Source organism: Halichoerus grypus, chromosome 9, assembly GCF_964656455.1.
Source record: "Halichoerus grypus chromosome 9, mHalGry1.hap1.1, whole genome shotgun sequence".
Classification (NCBI taxonomy): domain Eukaryota; kingdom Metazoa; phylum Chordata; class Mammalia; order Carnivora; family Phocidae; genus Halichoerus; species Halichoerus grypus.
The window spans coordinates 60,520,744-60,536,775 of record NC_135720.1 but is presented as its reverse complement, the minus strand read 5'-3'; the positions used below and the strand labels follow the sequence as shown (position 1 = coordinate 60,536,775).

General features: G+C 39.1%; 1 long non-coding RNA gene across 5 annotated transcripts in view; it reads right to left on the bottom strand.

Moving 5' to 3' along the window:
* The window catches only part of LOC118538888 (uncharacterized), a 138,278-nt gene extending 123,117 nt beyond the window's left edge, over positions 1-15,161 (bottom strand). For 3 of the 5 annotated variants that reach the window (XR_013441175.1, XR_013441176.1, XR_013441174.1), the window contains exon 1: positions 15,066-15,145. This is a non-coding gene — a long non-coding RNA (uncharacterized LOC118538888). Of the gene's footprint in view, positions 1-15,065 lie in introns of all 5 variants that reach the window. The other 2 variants (XR_013441173.1, XR_013441172.1) reach the window with 1 other exon arrangement.
* Between the last annotated feature and the right edge of the window lie 871 nt (positions 15,162-16,032).

The following is a 16,032-nucleotide window of genomic DNA, read 5'->3' as shown; positions in this document are numbered from 1 at the left end:
AACTGCTAAGGGGCAGAGAGAGCCAGGATCGACTCGAAACCACGCGATGAATCACTACCCCTTATTTCCTTGGTTACATCTTCATTCAGAGGGAGTTTCCAGAAACGCATCTCTTTCAGTGAAAAATTCTTCTTCAGGCAGGAGCATTTATTGCAAACCTATTAGCGAAACTGTTGGCTAGAAAAGTGGGGAGATGAGCCCGATCCATAAGATTTTTGCTTCTAAGCCACCATAGGACAATCAGTTGCCCTTGACCTTCTCCCTATATCACTGCGACTATGCATATTTATCCCACAATCCTCTCTTCTGACATCTTCTTCTACTTCTATCTCTCAGAAAAATTACTATTGTGAACTTTACCTATCGTTTTATGTTCAACATTTAAATGGAGAGGAACATGTTTGGTAGCGATTGTATTTTCTTCCCCAAGAGCAGTCTCTTTCTTCCTAGATTTCTCTACGCTTTTCTCAGATGCTCCCTCCCCCCTTCTCCCTTTATTATCTTCTCTGCCACACTCCGTTCCTTGCTCTTTCCCTTATTTCACTCTCCTGAAATCATGACCCTCAGAGACTATATACACAATGCATTCATTAAGTTGATCTTTATTCTACCCACTCTCCTGTGACCATCCCAGGATGTCTGTTTCTTTGATTTTGAAATTACATTCCTGGCATGAAATTCACCAGGGTTAAGGTGTCCAGAAACTGTACATGTATAGGGTTCTCCTTTCTCTAAGTACATTTCCTATAATCTGGAATTCTCTCTGAGTGGCTTCATTCCCTCTTTCTCCATTGCTGTTATTTTTGTTGTTATGTTTGTTTTTCTTCTCATAATTATTATTATAATTCAAATTGGAAAGAGGGATGGGAAATGAGGAAGAGGTTTATGAAGAGATGAGATTCAGTGAATGTTGGGGGTTGGGGAAGACAGTCTCTCGGGCAGCACTGCATGGCCCTGGCCTTGCTCACTCCCCCCTGTCCCACACACAAGCCAGCTGTCTGACACCCCACACACTCAGAGCACAAAGGGTGGGTGATCCAAGGCGCCAACAAGCTGATTTCATAAATAAACTCCTCCACACTGAGATAGGAATGAATGTCACAAAGGGAGCATGGGGCAGAGAAATAGCCCTAAGTCCTCTGTATTCTACTTGGCTTTATTAAGCAATGCCAAGTAAGAGTGTCCGTGAGGACAGGAATTTATGCAGGTGTAGGACCTCAGAAGCCCAATTCCCTTGTTTATAGGTCTGGGCTTCGAAGTGTGTCTGGGATCATGCCCCTAGACGATTGCCTTGGCCAGTTTTTAAAATAATAAATTCTGAGAAAGAACCAAACCTTTCCTCTCCACAGAACCAGACTTCTATGCCTTTTTTTTACAGGTACATCAGGGACAGTTAGTGGTTTGTGCCTTTAGAGTGGGCTCACCATGGCTGTTTTCAGGCTGGCAATCCCCTCACGATCACTGTGGCTATTTACTAAAGGCCAAGAACACAGGTTAGTCAGAAATTCTAAAAAGAAATCCTTGTCCTGCTGTGGCTTTAGTCTTTAAAGTTGGTTACCCAGTGACCCACGCCTCCTGCCATGTATACTCTGTCCATCCCCTCCCCTCGAATCTGGACTGGCCTCTGAGACTCATTTTGGCCAGTAGGATGCAGCAGAAGTGATGCCACATGGCCTCAGCGACCAGGTCATAGAAGAACTTGCAGCTTCATCTGGGGCTCTTGGAATTCTCACTCTGAGGAAGGCCAGCCACTAGGTAAGAAAGCTGACTACTCAGATCACCACAAGCTACCCAGATGGAGAGGCTCTGTGGTGAGAGAGACATGTAAGTGAAGATGCCATCTTAGACATCCAGAGCCTTCAGAGGACTCAGTCCCAGCCTCTGCCCGGTTGTACTTGCATGAGACACTGAGCCCAGTCCATCCAAAGAACCGTGAGAGATAATAATAAATAAGTGTTTCAAACTACTAAGTTTGTCTGTTTATTACACAGAAATAGCTAACTAAAACATTTGTCTTTTATCAAAGCCAGTCCCCAGACCCAGCTTGGACTCAGAAACTTGTTTCCCCAAGATCTCCTTTCAATCTCCAGAGGATTCATAGCATATCAAGTTCCACACTGAGCAGTAAGAAAGAGCCCTATAGAACTGCTCTATGACAAGAGACATAAAAGGTCCAAAGGGGACAGTTATAAGATAATAAGTTGCCTCCTTGGTGTGACTCTTATTTTCTTTAACCAATGTCTAAACCAGGAGCCTCAGAAAGAGTATATATCAAAATGTCAAAAAGTAAGTCAAAGAATTTGAGAAAAACAGAGCAATAGAGAGAGTTCATGATACCCAAACTTTTCTCAATCCAGGATTTATAACTCTCATTTGCACCCACACTCGAGATTGCTTGTTGAATGCATTATCATCAGGAATGGAATGACAGATGTTCATTTGAGACAGCTGATAACTGCAAGTCATTCACCATTTTGGGCCTTCTGCCCTCATAGAGGGTCAAGTTGTGAACCCTCCAGGTGTCCTTGATAAAGCAGGTTGAATATATCTTCTAATCCCACTTTAGTAGGGAGTGAAAGGAGATCTGCAGGGAGGAAAGAAATCTAAGAGGACCTGATTAAAGATACTATTTTTAAACAGCATCTTTGTAGTGTGCTCTACAAGCAGGACTCCATAAATTCTTGCTCAAATCTAATTGTAAAAAAGAAGGTATTTTTCATATAGTAATTATCTCTGTGAATAAATGTGTATATTGTGAGTTGTCAGAAAGTGAGACTTCTATAAACCAATGTCTTTGTTTGCCTTTGCTTCTAGAAAACAGAGTCAATGTGATGCCTGGAACCCCTGATGGCTTCTCCTTCCTTCAGAGAGTTGATTTCATCCTGAAACATCATACCAAGTTTAACCCGTAAATTATCTCAAGCATTTTCAAAAGTAGGACAATGTCCAACATTTAATAAATTCAGTAGGCTGTAGCTACCAACTCATCAGGAAAACTGACCCACCTAAGAATGTTGATAGTGTGTGTACCAGGACCGGTGCTAGATGTGCATTTCTGGGCCCCTGACTGTTGATAATGTCCTCGGGATGCCCACCAAATCTAGACCCGTACAGCCACAGCCAGGGAGTCCATTTCCATCCTGTGTGGCCCTAATGGTCAAACAACCTTTTTCAGACAAAACCTTCTTTTAAAGGACAAAGGTATCCCCCGCACATTTATAGCTAACGGAGTTCCTATTTTAAAATGTGAATACTTCTATGGAGAGTTAGATCTATGAGGCCAATCACACGTTAGAAACAGTGTCGGTGATCAGAACTCCTGTATCACTTTACTCCGCATGATCTCCTTTTACCGCCTAGTTTCTGGTGGAGTATGGGAGGAGGAGAGGACAGCAGTGATGCAGGCGGGGGCAGTTTGATGGGTGTATATGGTCATCCCATCATTTGTGCTCAGCAAAGAGATTAGGCTTGGGTGGTCAGACGGGCCTGGATTTAAATCTTCACCATGTTGCCAAGCGCAACAACCGGCCTCTTGGGGTCCGCTCCTCTGGAACAATAAAGGTAATGATACTCACTCGTCAAGCACAGAGTGGGCGTTCAATGAGGGTTTGTAGAAGGAAGGGCTATAGTATGGATTAAATTAGCTTTGCAAATTAGTCACTGAAATCTGGACAAAGCAAATCTGTCTATCTTAGAAATGGTGCCAATCTTGGGGCTTCAGGGAAACTCTTAAAAAATAAACAGTAGTTGAATGTAGGCAAAATGAAAGTAGCACATATTAGGTATTCAATAAAATGTTCCTTCTTTATCTTTCCTACCAGAAAGGGCTTATACATGTGGGTGCTCTATACAAACGCAGAACAACCCGCGGACTGAGTGGTCGGAGAGAAAGGGAACCAGCAGGTTTGGGGGAGGTTGCTCTCTATAAAGCCAAATGTAATAGGACCAACATTTTGTAGTTTTAGAGGTTAGAGAAGTCTACTTACAAATGCTCTTGTCTGATTTATATATGGAGTGCATTCTAATGTAACCGACACTCATATATTTTCTACACATCTATGTGATTTTGCTATTCTTATTTAGCTAGGAGGAAATCAGGGCACACTCTAGGGTATAACATCTGCATCAGAAGCCCATATGTGCTGTTTATTTTTATGAATCAAGCACTCTGTTTATAGTTACTTGCTCTTAATTTGAGCCCTGAACTAGAATTCTTTCTTTTGAAGATATCTAGTTAATTATAAGAGCACATAAACTAGAGACTGAAACACATTCCAGGAATATTATGTGTGTTTGTAATTTGAGTCTAAAACAACTCATTTATATTTTTGTAATCTATAGGAAAAAAACGACAAAGATATCTATACCAGAAAAGCAGTAAACATTGGATTCGAATTTGGTATTCTTCCTAAACTATTAGCGAATTGTGACCACACTTGGAATTCCAAAAAAGAAGAAAACAAAGAAACAAGAAATAATACATCTATTTAACATAGATTCATCGCAGTTGGGTAGAGGTTAAACTTACCACAATGACAAGCTAATGATCTGATGATATTTTTAAAAAGATATATGATATTTTGATGATGGAACAAAAATGCCATCCACCAATGCCTCTTACCTTTTGGTTAAGTTGGTTTTCTGCTTGTTGATGGCCATAATGCATTAATTCTACTTTTTCTAATTTAGCACCATTCTTTAAGCCATTCCACCCCTTCAGTAGAATGCCCTTTAACTAATAACATCAGCAAGACCCCAGTTCCCATTATGCTCATTTTGTCCAAGGAGAAAAACTGGGTTCCCCAAACATACACTCCACTTAAATCATGTTCTAAATGTGCTTTCCAATAGCTACTCCACAACTCCTGTAAGTGTCTGAACTTGCCAGACATATATCCCGATTTATTTTAGGTATGAAAATTTAGCCCTGATTATACGGACTGAGAAAGAGTGAATATCTAAACTTGTTACCACCACTAAAAAAATTAAATTCTAAACCAAAACCAGAGTGAAAAAAATTAAGTTTTGAAATATTTGCTTTTTTTCCTGTACTTGTCTAAATTCTTAAATATTTTTACAGTATAAAAATGTCTTAAGAGCAGTCAATAGTATTTACCTCTTGCCACAAAGCCTTGATTTCTCCAAAATAATTTCTCAAGAGTTTGCAGTATAAAAATTTGTTTTGTGTATCTTTCCTAATCACCATCACTGGAATCAGACGATGCACTTTTGGTCAGATATTTCTTACTGAATCGTCTTGATAAAAACCAATAGCTTTAAAAAAAAAAAAAACTTGATGTATTTTCCATTCATTATGCAACATGAAGTGATTTCTTCACAGGTTATTTTTTGTTTGAAGATCAAATGAGATCAGGTATGTTACAGACTACTTTAAATTACAAAATGGTTCACGTACATAATTTTTTTATCATCAATATCATCAGCGAGTTCCTATCACTGCAGATCTCAGAATATAAGATTGGAAGAAAGAAAGAAAAGTGGGGGAAAAAAATATTTTCTACATGACAGTAGATATCAGAACAGACACCCCTTGGACCTAACGGTGGACAGAGAGAGTTTCTTCAGGTGTTTGGGCTGGCACAGCCTGGATGGCTGCCAGGTCCCCCCAGCTCCAACACGGGGCCATAGCCTTGACACCACATGGCCACCCATCCCACCTGCCTCTCTCCAGTCTGGGACTCTGCCATCTGCTGCTTCACACAGAAGGAACAGGCTTTCCAACAAGTCAGGAAATAAACCAAAGTGATAAAGAGCACAGAAGGGTTTTTTTTTTTTTTTTTTTCAGTCTAGGAAAGTCTCTGTTGGAAAGGCGATGAGAAGCTAAAATGTAGTATTAAAAGAAACTAGGAACAGTGGACCATCAATAGTTCAAGAAATAAGGCTGCTGATGCAAAGTCTGAGTTAAACTCTATTCAGTTCCTCAAAGAAGTTTATTCTTATTTTCTGTGATTATTTCCCATAAAAATGTTTTGGCATATATGCTTAATACTGCAGAAGACACCTACTTCGGGAAACACCATTATGCTCATCTTCTACTGGAGTACTCATAATTGGTTCTATTTCAGATTTTGCCTATTTCTCACAGACTATTGGAACTAAATTTAAAATGTGAGATTCTGTTATAATTCAGATGACGAGGTAGGCTGGAGGCCCCGCATCCAGGAACTGGTATCATCTCGATCACTTACCAAATCCACTTTCTCAAAATCTCCTGAGTCCCACTTGCAGTTATTTGACTTCTTCCCTCACCATTCTACTGAAACAGCTTTGCTTGAGGCCACCTGGGACCTCCTAACTTCCAAAAGGTGCTCCTCTTCCCCTTGATAGCGCTGCTGACCACACTTGCTCTCCTGAGCCGCTCGCTGAGCTTTCGACATGACACCATCCTCCCCCCCTTCTTTCCTCTGCTAATTCCTGTCCTCTTTCTGTTCCCATAGATGGTGATATTCATCTAGTGTCCTTCCTCTATCTTCAGATCTTTCTTCATTCCATCTTCCTCCGAAAACCCATCAAGTCACAGGAATCCCAGGATTTGGGGGTATCTGAGGTTTCAAACTAGACTCCTCTTTTTTTTTTTCACTACACTCCTTTGTAGAGTGCTTCCCTTCAAATGCCTCAAACATCTCTTGTGTGCTAGTAAACCCCATATTCAAAACTCTTCTCTCCAATCTGTCATGAAATCCTGCCTATTATACCTCTTCAATCTTTTCGACTATCCCTTTGTCCCCATTCCCACTGACACTGTCTTAAAACGGACCCTCTTTGGGTGCTTGGGTGGCTCAGTCGGTTAAGCGTTTGCCTTCGGCTCAGGTCATGATCCCAGGGTCCTGGGATCGAGCCCCACATCGGGCTCCCTGCTCCGCGGGAAGCCTGCTTCTCCCTCTCCCTCTGCCTGCCACTCTGCCTACTTGTGCTCTCTATCTCTCTGTCAAATAAATAAATAAAATCTTAAAAAAAAAAAAAACGGACCCTCTTCATTTCTCCTTCCTAACTGAAGTAGTAGTATAAGGAGCACCCCTGACTTCAGCCTTTCGTCCTTCCAATCAATTCATCACACTGCTGCAGAGCAGTCTTCCTATTCCTTTCATTTTTAAAACAAGAATTGTATATATTTAAGACATACAATATGATTATTTGATATACAAATATAGTGAAATGGTGATTACAGTCAAACTAATGAACAGGTCTTCTCCTCAAATGAGAGTGCCTGAAATCTACTCTCCTAGCATATTTCCAATATTCAATACAGTATTATTCTATATGGTCATCCTTCTGTACATTAAATCTCTAGATTTATTTATGCTACATACCTGCAACTTTGTACCCAATATCTCACCATTTTCCCCACCTCTTCACCCTGGTAACCATTGGTTTACTCTGCCTCGATGTATTTGACTTTTTGTTTGATTCCACATATAAGGAAAATCACGCAGGTTTTTCCCTTCTGTATCTGGCTTATGTCACTTAACATAATGTCTTCCCAGGTGCATAAATTGTTAATCTTAGCACGTTGCTTCCAAGCCTAAATTAGTCAGAGAAACCCATAACCCACAGGATGGAGTCCGGTGCTTTTGGGCATCCCATTTGGATATTCTGCAAAGCAGCTCCAAGTCAGCAAGAGCCCTGCAAGGCCCTCCATAGCTTAACCTCAGCCCACCTCTCCTGGCTTATCTTTTTCTTCTCCCTCACATACATCCATTTCTCCAACCAGATCCCAAATAGTCTATGCTCCCTTTTGCCTCTGTATTTTTTCATGCGTGGTTTCCTTGGTCTTTCATACCCTTTGTCTCCTTCTCTTCCTGATTAACCTTTACTTGTTCTAAGACACAACTCAGGTGACACCACCTCCAGGAGACTCTTCTAGTGCCCCTACTCTGACTTGAGTGTCACCTCACTGTGCTGACAGTCTACCACAGACATGAGTCTCTGCGTCCTTAGCGAACTGCATTACGTCATCTCCCTACCTGCTCTTCAAGGACAGAGACCATACTTCTGTGTCTTTGCATCCCAATTCCAAGCCCAGCATCTGGCAAACTGCTGATGCCGATCACTTGGTAAATGAATAAATAAGCGAATGAATTGATCTATAATCTCATCAGATGACCCTCCGAATCTATATCCTGAGCCCTGAACTCCCCTTACAGTCCTATATTTTCAACCAAAAGCTGTACATATCTACTTTGGTATCCCACTGTCACCTCAAAATTCAAACACCTAAAAATAAATTTGTCATTTTCACTCTGAAACAAGTTCCTCTTCTGTCATGCCTACTTCTATTCCTGGTACCAGCCTTCTATCAATCAAGCCTCCTCAAAGCCTTCAAGTCATCCTGGGCAGCCTCCTGCCCCTACCTCACATAACAAGCTGGTTTCCGAATGACGACAACTCTTCTTTTTCCACACTTGCCCCTTCCTTGCTCAACCTCTCTGCCTCCATCCAAGCCTTTCGCATCCAATTGTGAAATCTTCTTGCTGATTTCCCCAGGCTCTTCTGTGGCCTGTACATACAACACACAACTGCCAGCTCCTCACTAAACATGGCTTTCATTTCATCAGGCCTATTGCAAAGTCAGTCATTAGATCCCTAGTCTCTAAGGAATAGAGTAAAAACTCCTGAATTTGGGTTTTGCTCCACCTATAGTACCCACACTCCTTGGGACAGATGAGCTCCTTGGGACAGAAACACAGGTTCCGGTGTCTACCCACTGTCTAGCACTCTCCAGCACAGTTAGACCCTTGAGATACTCTAGTTAAAGAGATACACCTGGTCTCCACCTTCATTGCTTTAAACTAAATGTCCTTAGAAGAGGAAGTAACCCACCTTTCCAAAAGGACTGCATTCTTTCACACAAGAAATTTCAGTTTAAACTGAATGCATCCTCTCCCTCCTCAAGAATTTTTATTGAGATGGTTCTTCTAGGCCTCTACATTCCTGTTTTCTGGGAATTCTCCTGCCTAGATGCCCTGCAGTATCCTCTCCATCCACAGACAGCATACCCATCCTTCAAGTCCCACTTTCCTGAGTAATTACAGCCTCTGAATCAAAGCAGAGCAAGAGCTTCTGAGATTGGCAGGGGGCTCCCCTTGAGTGTTCACCTGAGTTCCTGTCCATGAATGTGTATGAGAAAACTACATGCTGTCCAGGAAGGAATGACATGGAAGAATTAGAATTAATAGTGCGCAGAGCTCATATGGGGCTAGGAATAATGCCTGTTCCCACAGCCAGCCTGGAAAACCTTACAGCTCACAGTGTGTTTGGTAGAGTGTATGTTTGGTAGAGGTCTTGCCTCAGTATGATTAGCCCTGGAGTGAACACTGCTCCCGACCCACCTAACAAATGAAAAGAAAAAAAGCAAAATTCAAAAGGATCCAACTGTTTCCACATAATATAACTGCATCCCAGAATATAAACATAAGACTATTTTCAGGAATAGAAAAATATCTAACACTGAATAAGTTTAAATTCACAAGATCATGCATCTAATCAAAAATCAGCAGGTATGCAAAGCAGCAGAAAAATATGACCCATAAATCAATAAATCTGATACAGATATTAGGATTAATATACAAAGACATTAGAAATGAAAAGATTTAAGTTGAACTCAGAAAACAGAAACTAAGATGTGTTCAATAAAAAATACACTGGGAGTAGTATTAGCTGGATTAGACATTGCAGAAGAAAAGATAGATGAACTTGAAGAAATAGTAATTAAAACTATCCAAAATGAAATGCAGAGAGAAAAAACAATGAGCAGAGCACTATATACATAGTATAGTTGAAAAAGAGCAAAAAAAAATTTTTTTAAAGAAATAATGGCTAAAATTTTTATGCAATTGATGAAAATTGTAAGCCCACAGATCAAAGCAACTCACAGAACTCCAAGCACAAGAAACAGAAAGATCATTTCATCAAAACGTGTCATAAACAAATTACTTAAAAACAGTTACAATGGCCAAGATTTAGAAACAACATAATTGTCCATCAATGGATGCATGGATAAAGAAGATGTGGTATATATACAATGGAATATTAGTCAGCCATGAAAAGAAAGAAATTCTGCCATTTGCTACAACATGGATGGACCCTGAGGGTATCATGCTAAGTGAGATAAGTCACACAAAGAGAGAGAAATAATGTATGATATCAGTTGAATATGGGATCTAAAAAAGCTGAACTCATAGAAACAGAGAGTAGAATGGTGGCTAGGTATGTGTCAGGGGAGGAGGGTGTCAGGGAAATATTGGTCAAAGGGTACAAACTTGCAGTTAGAAGATGAGTAAGTTCTGGGGAACTAATGCACAGCACTGTGCTAATAGTCAACAATGCTATATTAGATACTTCAAAGATGTTAAGAGACTAGATTCTAAATGTCACCATTAAAAAGAAATACTAATTATGTGATGTGACAGAGGTGTTGGTTAATGCTATGGTGGGAATCAAATTATAAGAGATAAGTATTTCAAATCAACACATTATACACCTTAAACTCATACCATGTTGTGTGTCAATTACATCTCAATTTTTAAAACTAATAAGTAAATAAAAGAGAAACTATACCAAATCTACACAAACTCTTCCAGAATATTGAAGAAGAGCAGCAAATACTTCCCAACTCATTCTATGGAACCAACATTAATACCCTGACAGCAAAACCGAAGATATCCACAATAAAAAAAAAACTAAAAAACAATACCAACAATATCCCTCATAAACATGGATTCAAAAATTCTAAACAAAATTTTATAAAATCAAATCCAACAATATATAAAAAGAATATATCATGACCAAGAAGTAATTCCCCTTATGATGCAAGGTTGCTTTAACAATCAACAATCAGCTAATGCAATTAAAAAACAAAGCATAATATTAATATTATTAAAACTACTTTTGTTTTTAGTGGTTTTCATTTTAATATTATAAAGCAACAAAAAAGATTTTTAAGGATTTATTTCTTTATTTTAGACAAGCAGACTCCCTGCTAAGCGGGGAGCCTGACTAGGGGCTCAATCCCAAGACCCTGAGAGCATGACCTGAGCTGAAATCAAGAGCTAGACACTTGACCAACTAAGCCACCCAGGCACCCCCCAAAAAAGATTTTTTAATATTAGAAAACAACAAAATAGGTATTTGAAAACTCTCATTATATAGTTTCTTATAGAAACTCATAACAAACTAGAAATCTATTGAGAGACTTCCTTAATCTGATAAAAGGTCTAAAGACTATTATCTAATATATATATATAAACTATAGCAATATCATACTTCACGGTGAAAGACCAAATGATCTTTCCCCTAAGGTCAGAAACAAGGCAAAACTTTGATCTTACCACTTCTATTCAAAATTGTAGTAGAGTCCACCCAGTGCAATAAAGTAAGAAAAAGAAATAAAGACATGGTATTGGAAAGGAAGTCATAAAACCGTCTTTATTCATATACAGCATAATTGCCTATATAAGAGATGTCTAAATAAACAATGGAATTTACAAAAAAAAACACAGAAATACTAATAAATGGGTCTAGCAAGATTGCAGATACAAGATCAATAATAGAAAAATCAATTGTTTCTATACACTAGCATTGAATAATCAGAAATCAAAATTAAAAATCAGTAACATATATGGGGCGCCTGGGTGGCTTAGTCGGTTAAGCATCCGACTCTTGGTTTCAGTTCAGGTCATGATCTCGGGATTGTGGGATCAAGCCCGGTGTCAGGCTCTGCGCTCAGTGCAGAGTCTACTTCAGATTCTCTCTCCCTCTCTCTCTCCCTCTCACTCACTCTCTCAAATAAATAATTAAAATCTTTAAAATAAATAAATAAATATCAGTAATAGTTACAACAGCAACAAAATTTTGAAATACTTAAAGATAAATCTCACAAAAGATGTGTGACATTTTATACACTAAAAATTAGGAAACATGAAACTTGGCTGAGAAAAAGTAAGGAACAGCTAAGTAAATGCAGAAACAGACCATGTTCATGGTCAGAAGACTCAATACTGTTAAGAGGTCAATTTTTCCCAAATTGATCTAAGGATTCAGCACATTCCCAATCAAAATCTCAGCATGCATTTTTATAGAAATTGATGAAATGGTTATAAAATTCATACGGAAATTCTATGGACCTAAAAATAACCAAAACAATTTTGAATAAGAAAAAGTTGGGAAGTATTTGCTCCTCTTCAATATGCTGGAAGAGTTTGAGTAGATTGGTATGATTTCCCCTTATTTATTTATTTACTATTATTATTTTTAACAACTAAGATAACATTATTTCATCTCAAAATTTGTTTTATAGCTCTTATAATTAAGACAATGTGGTATAGATATAACAATAGATTAGTGAAAAAGAGAATCCAGAAATAAACCCCTACATATTTATATACCACTGATTTTTGACAAATGTAAAAAGATAATTCAGTAAAGAACTGATAGACTCTTCAACAAATATTGTTGGAAAAATTGGATATCGTATGCAAAAAAAAACTAACTTTGATCCATACCTCACATCACACACAAAAATTGACTCAAAAGGACCACAGACCTAAATGTAAAAATTAAAGTTATAAAACTTCTAGAAGAAAACTTTTGCATCCTTAGCTTAAGTAGAGAGTTCTTAGATACAACTATTACATGATCCATAAAAGAACAAATTGATAAATGGACTCCAAAAAAGTTTAAAACATCTGCTCTACAAAAGACTCTAAGAACCAGACTGGGATAAAATATTTTCAAATCATAGAGCTAATAGAGGACTTAGAGCCAGAATATGTAAAGATCTTTCAAAATTCAAGAAACAATTCAATTCAAAAATAGGGCAAAAGATTGGAACAGACATTTCACCAAGGAAAATACACAATGGCAAATAAGCACATAAAAATATGCTGAGCATCACTACTCACTGGAGAAATGAATATTAAATAACAAAAGGCTTATATTTATTTTTTAAAAATTTCTAGAAAATGGAAACTAATTTATAGTGACAGAAGGTAGATTAGCCTGTGGAGGAGGTACAGGGAAGTTTGGGAAAGAGAGATTACCAAAGGGCAAGTGAAACTTTAGGGAGAAATGGATACGTTCCTTATCTTGATTGTGATGATGGTTTCACAGATGATATGTAGGTTAAAACTCAACAAAAGATACACCTTTAATATAAACAGTTTATTGTTTGCCAGTTGTTTTTAATATCTTTTTTTAATAAAGCTGTTTTTAAAATCTTTTTTTTAAAGGATTAGAGGGACACCTGGGTGGCTCAGTCTGTTAAGCAGCCAACTGTTGATTTCAGCTCAGGTTTTGATCTCAGGGTCATGGGATCCAGCCTGGCATTAGGCTCCATGTTGGGGGGGGGGAGGGGGGAGTCTGCTTGTCCCTCGGCCCCTACCCCACTCCTGCTCGCGAGCACGCTTTCTCTCTCTCAAATAAATAAATAAAAAATCTAAAAAAAAAAAAAGGACTAGAATATATACTAGTCAGTATGGCTCCCGGTGGCCTCTTTTAGAACTATAGGACATTTGAGTTGGTTTAGTCCCAGTGCCTCATTTTACAGAGTAAGCTGTGTGCAAACCAGAGGACAAAAGTCACTAAGCTTGGACTTCAATCAGACTCATTTCAGTTGAAATCCAGGCTCTGCCCTTTCCACCTTTCCAAACCCAAGTTTTCTCAACTCTCAACTGAGACTAACAGAAGTTGTCTTTTATGGTCCCTGTGAGTATGAAACTTGATAATATATGTAAACCAATTAGCCAACACATAGCATATACCCTATAATTGGTAGCTATTATTAGGAAACTAAAGCCCAGGAAGATGAAGTGACTTATCCAAAGTCACACAGTTATGTCATAGCAAGAACCCTAAAGCCATCTCACCTGCCTCCTGTCACATGGCTGTTCCTCCATGAGCTGTGATCCTTCAACTGGTATTTTGCAACATCAAACATATTGCTCAAAAACAAAAGTGACATCAAGAGGACCACCAGTAGAATATAACACCAAGTAAAAACCCAGCTGCAATGCCAAAGACTAACAGAGTTGATATCCAAAATTCTGCACAACCACTAAACCATGCAACTGACGCACATCATGTTAGGACCATTTATATGTGATACTAAATACAACCCAGCTTTCAGCTGGGATTTATGGTGGGTAGAGGGCAGAAAGTGGGGCTGTAAAACTCAGGAACTTCTATGTTGAATCATGAATTCTTGATCTAAGGTTCAAGAAACTTAAAGGGTTCATGAGTGATCTTTCAGGGCCCTATGGACCTCTTGAAGTAGTATGGAAAAAGTGTATGTATATACATACACACACACACATATATATTCCTATACATACATACTTCATCTTTATAGCTTTTATAAAACTCTTAGAGGTAAGTGATCCTCTTAAAATATTAAGAATTGCCATTGTAGGCAATAAGCCGATTTTAGAGACAGAAATGTTACAAAAAATCATAACCATCAGGAAGTCATATTGAGGGGCACCTGGGTGGCTCAGTCGGTTGCGCATCTGCCTTCAGCTCAGGTCATGATCTCAGGTCCTGGGTTCAAGCCCCTCATTGAGCCCCTCATCGGGCTCCCTGCTCCACAGGGAGTCTCCTTCTCCCTCTCCCTCCACCTGCCGCTCCCCCTGCTTGTACTCTCTCTTCCTGTGTCAAATCAATAAATAAAATCTTTAAAAAAAAAAAAAAAGAAGAAGTCATATTGAAAGATAACTTGAAACAGTTAAGTTTGATCTGATTCCTTTGATTAAATGTGAAATGAAATCGATAAGCAACACTAAAGCAACCTCTAGGGTTACAAGCAGAGAGAAGACCCCATCAAAGGCAGGGGCCACATAGACAATTGGTTTGACAGTTTGTGGTGGCTTGAACAGTAGGCAGCTGGTTAAAACAAAATCCGTTAATTTTTTTACTACCTTAATTCCAATTAAATCTTAGTAAAATCCTTGTCTGGAATTGTTCAAAATAGCTTTCAATGATTCTAGAAAACAACGGTTATTCTCAATCTCAAGCATTTTTAGGCTGCTTTAAAAAATCCATGAGAGGGGTACCTGGGTGGTTCAGTCAGTTGAGCTTCGGACTCTTGGTCTCAGCTTGATCTCAAGGTGGTGAGTTCCAGCCCCGCGTTGGCTCGCTCCATGCTCCTTTAAAAAAAAATTAGTTAAAAAAATCAATTAAAGAAATCCATGAGGTTTTTCTAAGTACCTACTTATCTAGCAATAGAGTAAATTCTTCATAGGATAAGAAAACGAAAATACCCAGTAGAAAGGGGTCATGATTAAAGCTTATTCTCCTCAGAATGGATAGCAAAATCAAAGTTTAAAATGCTTCTACAGAAGGGGCTGGTGGAAGATTAATAATTAATGTATGGCAGCCATACAGAAATTTTGAAATGTAAATCTGATGAACAAAAAGTGGCAGATTATGACAAGCAGGAGCAACAAGGGAGAATGAGTGGAGGAGGGTCTTTTGCTGGGAGAGGAACAGAAAGCAGGACTGATGGGGCTGGTGGGTTTCCCTTTCTTTCCGCGCAAACTTTCATCTGGAGGAGGACGGCGCGGAAAAGTTAGGAGAGAGTGAGGGGAGGGAAGACTCTTTAACCAAAACAAATCAGATTCACTTGTAGCTTTCCCAAGCGTCTTTCTCTGAAGAAAAGAAAAAAAAGAAAGTTTAACACATCACTTTGATATGTGCTTTGCCCGCCAGTTCCCTGTACTTTCCCATTTTCTTCCCAGCCCCTTTGCTCCCGTTCTTACGGTTAGATTCTTTTTTTTTAAATCCATTTCAATTTTCCTCTAATATTTGTGTATAATTTTTCCTCCTTTTAACTAAGCTCCTTTTGAAATGCCTCCCTTTGTGTGTCTCCAGGCGGGGGGCAGGGTCTTTGCTCTCCTCTTTGGCCCAGTTTACGGGGGCTTGGGGCTTCACCGGGAGCTCTCAGGAGAATTGTGCAAATTGCACCCGGGCTTCCGTTGGAAGAGCCACTCATCCCGGCGACCCCGTGCTGTGCCCGAGTGC